Source organism: Nasonia vitripennis (assembly GCF_009193385.2).
Source record: "Nasonia vitripennis strain AsymCx chromosome 4 unlocalized genomic scaffold, Nvit_psr_1.1 chr4_random0010, whole genome shotgun sequence".
In the NCBI taxonomy this organism is placed as follows: Eukaryota; Metazoa; Arthropoda; class Insecta; order Hymenoptera; family Pteromalidae; genus Nasonia; species Nasonia vitripennis.
The window spans coordinates 1,516,649-1,531,023 of NW_022279646.1; the positions used below are offsets into that span (position 1 = coordinate 1,516,649).

The 14,375-nt window shown below is 39.0% G+C and overlaps 1 protein-coding gene and 1 long non-coding RNA gene across 16 annotated transcripts in view; one reads left to right on the plus strand and one right to left on the minus strand.

The window, feature by feature from the left end:
* LOC100114017 (alpha-(1,6)-fucosyltransferase) overlaps positions 1 to 14,375 on the minus strand; it is a 244,389-nt gene that overhangs the window by 8,208 nt on the left and 221,806 nt on the right. The gene's annotated exons all lie outside the window — the stretch shown is intronic.
* On the plus strand, positions 232 to 1,279 carry LOC116417403. The gene is made up of 2 exons (XR_004227665.1): positions 232 to 380; positions 481 to 1,279. It is a non-coding gene; the product is annotated as an uncharacterized LOC116417403 (long non-coding RNA).

A 14,375-nucleotide genomic window follows, 5' to 3' on the forward strand; every position in this document is an offset into this window, starting at 1 on the left:
CTGCCCGGCTCGGAAGCAAGAGCTGAACTGCCAGCGACGCCGTGCAATCGGCCTTATAAAGCCTCGCAGCGTGTATGTGTGCGCTGTTATGCATGTATGTCGGGCAAGTATGTTCGCGGCGCCCAGTGTGCGTTGCGCCCGCCGCCTGGCGCGGTACGGCTGAATCGCTTGTCGGGCCGCCGCGACCGGCGCTTATGCGGACTCGCCTTCTGGTCGTTGCACGCGCGAGTTAAGTGTACGTATTGCAGAGCGTACGTAGATTCGCAGGTAAGTAATTAAATAAATTGAATATGGATTTGTTCAGATTTATTAATCCGTCTTTACAGCTTGGAAACCCGACAGAGACTGACTCGTTACCAGTGCAAGAGCCTTTTTAAAAGGTTTGTAACTTTGTTTGTTTAATCTTTCCTCCATTGTTCTCCATGCGTGCTCGATGCGTGCTCCGCCGTATGTGCCAACATAAATACCTTATTGTTGCAGGTCTCGAGAAGCCAAAGCGATCGATACGGCATGCAGAAGGCGATCGATAACAAGCGATGAATAAGCGACGACTAATACGGCTCATATAACTCCTCCATGCCCAAGTTGAATGACGTCCTCGTTATTTGTTATCTCGGTATGTTGTGGGCTCCTGTTTGGACTCCTGCTTTTACATGAACCCCTGTTTTTACATTTATATTTATAGATAATGAAAATTATTCCAATTATTAGAATCAGCATGACAATTATAAATGACGCTATTGATGTATGGAATTCGATTCCGAATTTTGTGAATTTTGGTGTCTCCATCGTAGGTACTGCTTGCGTTTTTAGCGGTTCGAATCTCCGTTGATGATCCTCGATGATCAATGGTTGAACTTCCGACACCTTAAGTTCTCCGAGATTGTCGTCCACCCTATGTCCCTGTATCAACAGATTGTTTCCTCCAAAGATCTTCGTTCCAAAAAATGTTTCCTTGTTCTTGTTATTTTCGATTTCTGTTTTATAATTACTGGATATCAGCATCAAGTTGTTTAGGAGTGGATACGCCAATGCTAGAGGCGCATTTATTGAAATTGTTATTGTTTTTGCGTCTTCTGCGAGGATTTGATAGCATACATAGTCGCTCTGATAGATCAATTGACATCTTCTTGAAAATAATTTTATTATCGAGCCATCCAGCTTCCACGGTATCGTTACGATCTCCGTCTGGTTATTTCGGTTAATTATAGCAAGTCTTTGAAAAAGGGAGAATTCAATGGAATTTAGGATAGGAATTTTTATGGTATAAATTATGGAATCATGGATAGTTACGACTGATCCCTGAGCAAATCGAAAGTCTAACAAATTATGATAATGTGATATTAACTCTTTTTGGGAATAAAGTTCTAATAGATGTGTCTTTATACTTAGTATTTGTTCATGGGTTAATATTTCCAAATTAAATTTTTCATCGATGAAAACGAATGATCTTTTTATTTTCCCTAATAGATTTAGAAAATGTTGCTCCTGCACAATAAGAGTTACAACTGTCTCAATTAATTCAAATCGCGTATTTTGATCGTTAAGAGTTTTCATAAGATTCCGTAAGTTTTTGTTAATTATTTCAGTATTGCTATTTATCGTTCTGCTAATTTGATTCATGCAACTTACAGATTTATTCAAAACCGAAATATCTTCATTTTGTTGTTTCTCAAAATTTTCCAAATAATTATTAATCTTTTCTAAGTCATCTGAATCTGGATTTCCAAATATATATTTGATCATCTTTCCTACTCCATTTATTAATCCTCTCTTTCTTCTTCCACCGAATGGTGCTATCTCCTGCAGATCTTGATAGATTTCTTGACATAATAATCTTGCTTCCATTAATAGACTTGAGTTCTTGAGTTCTTTTCTTGAGGATAATATGGTGTAGTCAGTCAAAATTCTGCCATAGGTGCGTTTGAGCGACGATGTGTTTATGAAGAAATGTACGTAATGATAATTTTCTATAATTCTTCCAACTCCTTGCTGATAATCAAAGTGTGTCGCATCAGGATTAATTTCATCACTTTTTACGGTTATCGTCGAAATGGCCATAATCATCGCCATCCCCAGGATCGTCATCATTTTCCTGCAAAGAAGAAGTTTTTCTTAATCTCTTTGCGCTCTTTAGATTGTAACGACGTGGTTGTCCGTGTATATAACATTCCAATGAGGGACCTTGTTGTTTCTTAACTAATAACTTTTGATAACGGGGTGCGATTTTATTTCGTTGCTGTTGGTGGGTTTTAACGTATACCTCTCTACTTTCCAACTCATTATTTGAATCATTAGGTAATTTTTGTTTCTCTTTCTGTCTTTTATACAATTCGTCATAGAACGGTAAAATTTCATTTTTCCGTATTTCATTATATTCTTCGGTTATGTCGACTCCAGGTTCGATGACATGCTTATGCAGTTCCTCATATGGTCCATACAGTAGAGTAAACGGTGCAAAATTTGTTGATGAATGAATGCTCTGATTATATATTAGGATTGCTGTAGTCATATGATTCTTTATTGTTTCTCGAGGATTTTTATCGACTAAAATACTTAATTTTTCTCTTAAAGTTGAATGTAATCTCTCTATTGGTCCATTTGACGTGTGTCTATTGATTGTAGTTTGATGATATTCGATTTTGTGTATCCAACAAAATTCTTTAAATACAGCGGAGTTAAATTCACTCCCATTATCCGTAGTAATTTTATCTGGGAAATTGTGATGTGATGCGAAATGCCTCAGTTTGTTTAATACTGTTATAGCATTCCCATCCAATAGATGATAAGCTTGAGCGTATTTCGAAAATATATCAATAATTGTCACAAACTTTTCTTTTCCAACATGAAAAACGTCCATATGTATGTGCTGTAAGGGCCTATTAGCGATAATGGGTCCATACCTTCCTGTTTCGTAAGGCTTTCTCTCATATTTGTGTTCTAAGCATAGTTCGCATTGGTTAATATAGTTTTGTACGAGCCTATCCATATTTAGTGTATATAACTCTTTCTTAAAATGGGCTATTGTCTCTTGAATTCCATTATGGGTTCTATTATGATATTCTTCAAGTTTCTTCAAAAAATTATTTTTGTCTATTACGGGTGTATAAGTGTTAGTTTTAATCAACTTTAGTTTTTCATTGAAATGTTTTAGCAGTACTCTGTAAGCGATCATTTCCAAATCATCATTTGTAAAGTAAATCCCGTATTGTTTGTCTGGTTTTACGTTTTCATTTAGAAATTTTAATAATTGTGTTTCAGCTTCATCCTTGTTTATCTTTACTATATACTGAATCTTGAGCTTATCTTTATTTACTTTCACATTGTAGTCCCTTCCCGATTTTATTATAATGCTATAATTAAATGCATGAATATTTTTGTCTGTTATAGGCAATGAAAACACTGGATCTTCTACAGCAGTGTGAGCTGTTTCTAGATCATCGCCGGGGCTCTCGTCCACTTCCTCGATTCGGCGCGATGTTATATCCGAGACTTGAGGAATCATTGAAAGTGAGTCATCATTCTCTTCCTGATTATTTATTTCTATTCTGCTTAAGGCGTCAGCTACATAATTTTCACTTCCTTTCTTGTATTTAATCTCATAATCATATTCCTCTAATTTTATTTTCCATCTAATCAAACGTGAATTTGGTGTTTTTAAAGACCAGAGCCAAGTTAGTGGTTTATGATCTGTTTCGATTGTAAATTTCCTCCCGTATATGTATGGTCTAAAATGTCGACACGCCTCGACTATAGCTAGTAGTTCTTTTTCGATGGTCGAATAGTTTTGCTCAGCTGAATTCAGGGTTCGTGAAAAACATGATATGAGGTGTTTATCTTGCGATAGAACGCTACCAATAGCGACATTTGACGCATCAGTTGTGACAGTAAACATTTTTGTGAAATCTGGATAAGTTAGTATTGGTGCATTGACGATTAATTCTTTAAGTCTATTGAATGCTTCTATATATTGTCTATCCTCTATGTTTATTTTTTCTTCCTTTTTAAGCGCTTTCGTTAGTGGTTTTGATATTCTAGCGTAGTTTTTTATGAATTTTCTATAAAACCCTGTTAATCCTAGAAACGCTTTAATTTCTTTTTGTGTCCTTGGGATGGGATATTTTACGATGGCCTTGATTTTATCTGGGTTTGGTTTAATTCCTCCTGGTGTAATTATATGTCCCAAAAAAGGTACTTCTTTCCTTAAAAACTCACTCTTATCTAATTGCACTTTCAAACCGTATCCCCGAAGTTCTTCAAATACTAATTTTAGATGTTGTAGATGTTCTTGGAGAGATTTTGAAAATATGACTATATCATCCATGTATACAAAGCAAAATTTGTGTAAATATTTTCTGAGAATTTTGTCCATTAATCGCTGGAATGTAGCTGGTGCATTTTTTAAACCAAAGGGCATACGACGGTATTCGTAGTGTCCATTTTCTACTGTGAATGCTGTCTTCTCTACTGAATCTCGATCAACTGGTATCTGATGGAATCCTTGTGCTAGATCTAATGTTGTAAAATATGCGCATTTTCCTAAATTCTCTAAAATATCGTCCATTCTCGGCAATGGGTATTTATCCTCAATGGTTTTATCATTCAACTTACGATAATCAATAACCATTCTCCATTTCTTCTTTCCACTTGCATCTTGCTTTTTGGGTACTATCCAGACAGGTGATGAATAAGGTGAATTACTTGATTGAATAATTTCGTCATTTAATAATTTTCCCACTTGATCTTGAATAACCTCCTTCAGGTGATATGGATATTTATAACTTTTGACATAAATCGGATTTTCGTCCTTTGTCCTTATTTTATGTGTGACTGCATTTGTGGCTGTTAATTTTTCACACTCATTATAGAAACAGTCTCTAAATTTCTGACACAAAGCTATAATTTTCTCCTTTTCCTCTTCATTCATGTGTTCCGTTCGGATTTGCACTTTTGTCTCCTGATGATTGCTCAGTATAACCATTTTACATTTATCCGGCATATTGTTTAAATAATTAATTTCAAATCTCGGTGTGCTAAATATTTGAGTTCTATAGTTAATATTTGCTTTTAAATTTTGTAGGTCCTTGTGACCTATTAGACAATCATATGTAGAATGCCAAGGAGCAATTAAAAATGTAATTGGTGTATTGTCACCTAACTCTTGCAAAATCGGAAAGGTGAGTGCATGTGTCCCTTGCGTTATTTTATGCAAAGATTTAATTTCGAATTTATATGGAAAAACGTAATTTGAAAATAAATCGTAGGCTACTTTAGGGTTAATAATCGATGATGATGCTCCCGAATCTATTAGTATTTTAAGCGATGGATTTGTAGTTATTATGTGTGGTAGTTCGGGCGAACTGCCTATGTTATTTAAATTTACTATGTTTCTTCGGTTGGATCGGAATCCCGTTGAAAATTTTCATTTTCTGAATTCTCTTGATTTTCATAATTGTCGTCATTCACGTTAATATCTTCTTGCTCCTCATTGTAAGCATCTTCCTCCGGTTGCTGCTCCTCTTGATAATGCAACTCTTCGGAAATGAAATTCGGTGGTCCGGTACTCCTAAAGAATTTATTCTGAGGGACAAAATTATTTGACCGGTTGCTCTGATTATTATTTGGTCGATTGGTGTTTCTGGTATTAATCGACATCGGTGTCGGTCGATTTTGCTGAATAGGTCGTCCGAAATTATTTGCAAATGTCGGTACAAAATTATTTTGTGCAGTTGCGGGTCTAGGTGCAAATGAAAACGGACTTTTATTTGCTCCAGAGTTATTGAACGGACTATTATTTCTCTGATTCATAAACGGGCTTGTACCCTTTGAATTATTGTTTACATTATTGGTTTTTGGTTTACTTTCGCGTTGTCTCGCGAAATTTAAACATGCAGCTTGTTGCTCGTGATTGTCAAGCTTTCTGCATTTTATCAGACAAGCCTCTATATCCGCCAACTCGAAATGTGTAAGATGTGTGTGATACGGCTCTTTTATTCCGTTTATAAACGTATTTTTCGCAACATTTTCGTAAAACCCAATCTTCATACTTATCAAGTTACGGTCTTGATTGTTTAAGTTTATATGTTCTTTTAGCTTATTTAAACGTTGTTTAATTTCATCAGCATACTTTTCATAATTTTGATTCGATAGTTGAAAACAAGAGCTAAGTTTATTGTATAAACTCTGTGTAAATTGCGAGCGAATAGAGTCGTCATCATCGTCCTTTTCAGGACGATCGACACTATTTATTGTATCACCGTGCGTTGCGCCGTGTGTGTGCATTTTGCGTGCGGTGTGAGGATTGTGTGAATTCTTCGAGTGTTGGGATTTCGGCCACGTGTGAGCTTCCTCACCGTGTCGATCTCCACCCGGCGATTGCTACCTACGCGGCAGGGCTGAACAGGATTGGTTCCCTCGAAACGTCGAGGCGTACTGCGACCGAGGAAGGTGCATCCCACCAACGTGCGGCCAGGGCTATACGTCGCGCCGTCCACGTCACGTTCTGCGTCTAAGGTAGGAGAGCTCTCCAGAGTAGCGAAGGGGTGATTCCCTCGCACGCTCGAAATGAGCAGCTTGCCATTCACTTTAGAGGCATGGAAACGGGTCTTTTTCATGCACGTGTTAAGAAAAATGTATTTCTTTGTTAATACACGTAGACATTGGAAACCTCTGTGCGCACTTTGTTGCTTTCAGTAACCTTGTGCATTTACTCACCGTATGCAAGCAATTTCCACACTTAGACCATTAAAAACCATGGGGCGCACTTCTTAGACACCGTTATCGGCGATCCTGTAAAGTAGGATGCAATTTACGAGCGCTTTTTTCACTTAAACAACAAAAACCACGCAGAGTGTGAAATTGACGCAGAAGAAGCCCCCCCCCCTCCCCCCCCCCCCCGCCTCCTGGCAATCATCATCAGGTGAGCGTTCGTGCCGTGCTTAGACCAGTGCTCCGAGGCAAGTCAACAACACCTCGCGTCTCTCCCCTCTAGCAGACGCGGCATGCTGCTTGGACACCGTGTGCAAAAACACAATCGGGTGATCGCGGCAACAGCGGCGCGAATAACAGCTCGCCTCTCCGCTCCAACACCGGGCAGGAGTAGCTAGATAGTAGCCAGCTGAGCTACAATAGCTCTGTCGTGCGGGTCGCCGACTCCCAGGCGCCTGCCTCAATGGAGCCGCGCAAGAGTGACGTGGTCACGGTCTCTCAGGCGCATGCTTCACCTGGATCATCTGAACCGCATATGCAGACCGCTGTCCCTCTCACACCCAATCCTCGACTTGACGACTCGTCTCAACTGGACCCCGTAAACCTGCAGAAGACTTGCAAGAAGGGTGCGCCATTAGGAAACAGTAGCCTCATCGGTGTCTCTAACATTTTGATCCCGGTAAGCACGATGGAGCTTTTCTTTCAGCGTTTCGACATGCTCCAGGATCAGCTTGATGAGTTAAGGGCTCTTGTGAGCAGGGGTTCGGCGCCACGTGGTGTCTTCTCCGTCCCAGCGGAAGGGGGCGCTACAGTCGGTGCGGAGGAATTAAATACCCGTATCTCTGCTCTCGAGACCCAGTTATCCGATAACATCAGTGCGTCTAACAAATTGTTGGACGCGAACAAGCTGCTCCTGGACGAAAATCTTAAGGACGAGTTGCTATATACGCGAGGAATGCTGGAGAACGTCCATCGTGCATGCCAGGACCCCGACACGGTTCCGAAGCCTGTTTCGGACTACGGTTTGCTTGCTTTGGGCGCTCATATTCTCGAGTCTGAGGCCGCCGAGGTAGTGGGAGCACGTAAATGCTCCTCTCCACAGGCGGCTTCAGCTGGCGGCGCTTCGAATTAGCTGCCTTCGTACTGCTCAGCACTGTCCTCCCTACTCTGCAAAAGAGCGATACCGTGAATACTCGGGTTTTGCGCCTGCGTCGACCAGACGGGGTTAAGAGGGCCGATATTAATGCGATAAATCCAGCAAGGCGTCGCGACGCGTCGTAGCGCTCTACCCTCAATCGTGGCCAGGCTTGCTGGTCCGGGGTTGTCAGGGACGTTATGCGAGCGAAATGCGCGCTTGCTAACAATTACCTGACCACAGACGACGTCAAACCTGGTGTCCTGGATCCGGAGACTGCTGCCTGCCTGACTGGACAAAAAGTGTTTATTAATAAGATGTTGTCCCAAGAAAAATTTTTGCTTTTTAAAAATCTGAGGCCCATTGCACAGGGACTGGGCTCCAAATATGTCTGGCATGCGGGGGCAGGTTCCTGGCTAGGCGCAGGGGGGGGGGGGGGGGAGCGAGCGCGCGCACATTTTTGCGTCTGCTGCCGATTTGCAAAGCCATTCTCACGGCGTGTTAGTCTAGCTCAAAACAGACACGTCGTCAGACCGCACACATAACTGTCACAAAAAGGGACGAAAATACTGACACTACTTCACATAACGGACCTGAGCCGAACCCGACAAACAAATTGGCAGCAACTTCGCCAACATCGTCACCATCATCGGCGTCTGTAACCGACGACGTCTGCACCATCATCATTGCAGTCGTCACCATCTTCATCATCATCAACATCGCCCTCGCCGTCAACTGCACACTCCACATGACTGGCCTCTCGACAATGCGCCGGGGGATAGGAGATGCTTAAGGGCGGGCTTTCTCAATGTAAACTCAATTAGGGTTCGCATTGAGATAGTCCGGAATTACTTGACGGAGCATCTGTCGTACGACGTCTTTGGCTTCGTGGAGACATGACTGGGTCCGATTGTGGATGACAGCCTCGTTAGCGTCGCGGGATATACTATCATCAGGCAGGACCGTAATGTTAATGAAGGCGGTGTCGCCCTATTTGTGCACAACGGGTTGAAAATTAAAAAGCTCGCTTTATCTGACACTTTGGGTATAAGTACACCTGGAATTCCAGAGTACCTTTTCTGTAGCGTACAAAGGGGCGACTCACCTCCAGTATTGCTCGGAATTATCTACAGACCTCCAAAAATTCCGATGCAAAAGGACTGGGACCTTTTTAATGTCCTGCGGGACTTATGCGGCAATTTCACTCATAAAATCATTATGGGTGATCTAAACGCAGACCTACTATCTGGTTCAGATGACGCTGCCACCATCAAGCGTCTATCTGAGGAGTTATCTCTTCAGATAATCCGGCATGGTCCCACGCATCATACCTCATCTTCTCACACTTGGATTGACCTGATCATGACCGACGAAAACGACATGATCCTGGACTCTAGGAATGAGTGGCTGCCTAGTTTCGGCAAGCATTGTGTCATAGATGTCTCGCTCGACATCTACTCTTCCACTCTATTGAAAAAGACTTTTTCTTACCGTGACTATAAGAGCATTGATACATCTATTCTTGTCAACCTCTTATCTTGTTGCGACTGAACAGCCATGAATTCCATTGAAACCGATCTGGAGGGTGCTTTAAGTGCCCTTAACAATAATCTAAAATTAGCTTTTGATGAATTGGCGCCTTTGAAAACGGTTTGCCCGAGTTAAGTGTACGTATTGCAGAGCGTACGTAGATTCGCAGGTAAGTAATTAAATAAATTGAATATGGATTTGTTCAGATTTATTAATCCGTCTTTACAGCTTGGAAACCCGACAGAGACTAACTCGTTACCAGTGCAAGAGCCTTTTTAAAAGGTTTGTAACTTTGTTTGTTTAATCTTTCCTCCATTGTTCTCCATGCGTGCTCGATGCGTGCTCCGCCGTATGTGCCAACATAAACACCTTATTGTTGCAGGTCTCGAGAAGCCAAAGCGATCGATACGGCATGCAGAAGGCGATCGATAACAAGCGATGAATAAGCGACGACTAATACGGCTCATATAACTCCTCCATGCCCAAGTTGAATGACGTCCTCGTTATTTGTTATCTCGGTATGTTGTGGGCTCCTGTTTGGACTCCTGCTTTTACATGAACCCCTGTTTTTACATTTATATTTATAGATAATGAAAATTATTCCAATTATTAGAATCAGCATGACAATTATAAATGACGCTATTGATGTATGGAATTCGATTCCGAATTTTGTGAATTTTGGTGTCTCCATCGTAGGTACTGCTTGCGTTTTTAGCGGTTCGAATCTCCGTTGATGATCCTCGATGATCAATGGTTGAACTTCCGACACCTTAAGTTCTCCGAGATTGTCGACCACCCTATGTCCCTGTATCAACAGATTGTTTCCTCCAAAGATCTTCGTTCCAAAAAATGTTTCCTTGTTCTTGTTATTTTCGATTTCTGTTTTATAATTACTGGATATCAGCGTCAAGTTGTTTAGGAGTGGATACGCCAATGCTAGAGGCGCATTTATTGAAATTGTTATTGTTTTTGCGTCTTCTGCGAGGATTTGATAGCATACATAGTCGCTCTGATAGATCAATTGACATCTTCTTGAAAATAATTTTATTATCGAGCCATCCAGCTTCCACGGTATCGTTACGATCTCCGTCTGATTATTTCGGTTAATTATAGCAAGTCTTTGAAAAAGGGAGAATTCAATGGAATTTAGGATAGGAATTTTTATGGTATAAATTATGGAATTATGGATAGTTACGACTGATCCCTGAGCAAATCGAAAGTCTAACAAATTATGATAATGTGATATTAACTCTTTTTGGGAATAAAGTTCTAATAGATGTGTCTTTATACTTAGTATTTGTTCATGGGTTAATATTTCCAAATTAAATTTTTCATCGATGAAAACGAATGATCCTTTTATTTTCCCTAATAGATTTAGAAAATGTTGCTCCTGCACAATAAGAGTTACAACTGTCTCAATTAATTCAAATCGCGTATTTTGATCGTTAAGAGTTTTCATAAGATTCCGTAAGTTTTTGTTTCTCTTTCTGTCTTTTATACAATTCGTCATAGAACGGTAAAATTTCATTTTTCCGTATTTCATTATATTCTTCGGTTATGTCGACTCCAGGTTCGATGACATGCTTATGCAGTTCCTCATATGGTCCATACAGTAGAGTAAACGGTGCAAAATTTGTTGATGAATGAATGCTCTGATTATATATTAGGATTGCTGTAGTCATATGATTCTTTATTGTTTCTCGAGGATTTTTATCGACTAAAATACTTAATTTTTCTCTTAAAGTTGAATGTAATCTCTCTATTGGTCCATTTGACGTGTGTCTATTGATTGTAGTTTGATGATATTCGATTTTGTGTATCCAACAAAATTCTTTAAATACAGCGGAGTTAAATTCACTCCCATTATCCGTAGTAATTTTATCTGGGAAATTGTGATGTGATGCGAAATGCCTCAGTTTGTTTAATACTGTTATAGCATTCCCATCCAATAGATGATAAGCTTGAGCGTATTTCGAAAATATATCAATAATTGTCACAAACTTTTCTTTTCCAACATGAAAAACGTCCATATGTATGTGCTGTAAGGGCCTATTAGCGATAATGGGTCCATACCTTCCTGTTTCGTAAGGCTTTCTCTCATATTTGTGTTCTAAGCATAGTTCGCATTGGTTAATATAGTTTTGTACGAGCCTATCCATATTTAGTGTATATAACTCTTTCTTAAAATGGGCTATTGTCTCTTGAATTCCATTATGGGTTCTATTATGATATTCTTCAAGTTTCTTCAAAAAATTATTTTTGTCTATTACGGGTGTATAAGTGTTAGTTTTAATCAACTTTAGTTTTTCATTGAAATGTTTTAGCAGTACTCTGTAAGCGATCATTTCCAAATCATCATTCGTAAAGTAAATCCCGTATTGTTTGTCTGGTTTTACGTTTTCATTTAGAAATTTTAATAATTGTGTTTCAGCTTCATCCTTGTTTATCTTTACCATATACTGAATCTTGAGCTTATCTTTATTTACTTTCACATTGTAGTCCCTTCCCGATTTTATTATAATGCTATAATTAAATGCATGAATATTTTTGTCTGTTATAGGCAATGAAAACACTGGATCTTCTACAGCAGTGTGAGCTGTTTCTAGATCATCGCCGGGGCTCTCGTCCACTTCCTCGATTCGGCGCGATGTTATATCCGAGACTTGAGGAATCATTGAAAGTGAGTCATCATTCTCTTCCTGATTATTTATTTCTATTCTGCTTAAGGCGTCAGCTACATAATTTTCACTTCCTTTCCTGTATTTAATCTCATAATCATATTCCTCTAATTTTATTTTCCATCTAATCAAACGTGAATTTGGTGTTTTTAAAGACCAGAGCCAGGTTAGTGGTTTATGATCTGTTTCGATTGTAAATTTCCTCCCGTATATGTATGGTCTAAAATGTCGACACGCCTCGACTATAGCTAGTAGTTCTTTTTCGATGGTCGAATAGTTTTGCTCAGCTGAATTCAGGGTTCGTGAAAAACATGATATGAGGTGTTTATCTTGCGATAGACCGCTACCAATAGCGACATTTGACGCATCAGTTGTGACAGTAAACATTTTTGTGAAATCTGGATAAGCTAGTATTGGTGCATTGACGATTAATTCTTTAAGTCTATTGAATGCTTCTATATATTGTCTATCCTCTATGTTTATTTTTTCTTCCTTTTTAAGCGCTTTCGTTAGTGGTTTTGATATTCTAGCGTAGTTTTTTATGAATTTTCTATAAAACCCTGTTAATCCTAGAAACGCTTTAATTTCTTTTTGTGTCCTTGGGATGGGATATTTTACGATGGCCTTGATTTTATCTGGGTTTGGTTTAATTCCTCCTGGTGTAATTATATGCCCCAAAAAAGGTACTTCTTTCCTTAAAAACTCACTCTTATCTAATTGCACTTTCAAACCGTATCCCGAAGTTCTTCAAATACTAATTTTAGATGTTGTAGATGTTCTTGGAGAGATTTTGAAAATATGACTATATCATCCATGTATACAAAGCAAAATTTGTGTAAATATTTTCTGAGAATTTTGTCCATTAATCGCTGGAATGTAGCTGGTGCATTTTTTAAACCAAAGGGCATACGACGGTATTCGTAGTGTCCATTTTCTACTGTGAATGCTGTCTTCTCTACTGAATCTCGATCAACTGGTATCTGATGGAATCCTTGTGCTAGATCTAATGTTGTAAAATATGCGCATTTTCCTAAATTCTCTAAAATATCGTCCATTCTCGGCAATGGGTATTTATCCTCAATGGTTTTATCATTCAACTTACGATAATCAATAACCATTCTCCATTTCTTCTTTCCACTTGCATCTTGCTTTTTGGGTACTATCCAGACAGGTGATGAATAAGGTGAATTACTTGATTGAATAATTTCGTCATTTAATAATTTTCCCACTTGATCTTGAATAACCTCCTTCAGGTGATATGGATATTTATAACTTTTGACATAAATCGGATTTTCGTCCTTTGTCCTTATTTTATGTGTGACTGCATTTGTGGCTGTTAATTTTTCACACTCATTATAGAAACAGTCTCTAAATTTCTGACACAAAGCTATAATTTTCTCCTTTTCCTCTTCATTCATGTGTTCCGTTCGGATTTGCACTTTTGTCTCCTGATGATTGCTCAGTATAACCATTTTACATTTATCCGGCATATTGTTTAAATAATTAATTTCAAATCTCGGTGTGCTAAATATTTGAGTTCTATAGTTAATATTTGCTTTTAAATTTTGTAGGTCCTTGTGACCTATTAGACAATCATATGTAGAATGCCAAGGAGCAATTAAAAATGTAATTGGTGTATTGTCACCTAACTCTTGCAAAATCGGAAAGGTGAGTGCATGTGTCCCTTGCGTTATTTTATGCAAAGATTTAATTTCGAATTTATATGGAAAAACGTAATTTGAAAATAAATCGTAGGCTACTTTAGGGTTAATAATCGATGATGATGCTCCCGAATCTATTAGTATTTTAAGCGATGGATTTGTAGTTATTATGTGTGGTAGTTCGGGCGAACTGCCTATGTTATTTAAATTTACTATGTTTCTTCGGTTGGATCGGAATCCCGTTGAAAATTTTCATTTTCTGAATTCTCTTGATTTTCATAATTGTCGTCATTCACGTTAATATCTTCTTGCTCCTCATTGTAAGCATCTTCCTCCGGTTGCTGCTCCTCTTGATAATGCAACTCTTCGGAAATGAAATTCGGTGGTCCGGTACTCCTAAAGAATTTATTCTGAGGGACAAAATTATTTGACCGGTTGCTCTGATTATTATTTGGTCGATTGGTGTTTCTGGTATTAATCGACATCGGTGTCGGTCGATTTTGCTGAATAGGTCGTCCGAAATTATTTGCAAATGTCGGTACAAAATTATTTTGTGCAGTTGCGGGTCTAGGTGCAAATGAAAACGGACTTTTATTTGCTCCAGAGTTATTGAACGGACTATTATTTCTCTGATTCATAAACGGGCTTGTACCCTTTGAATTA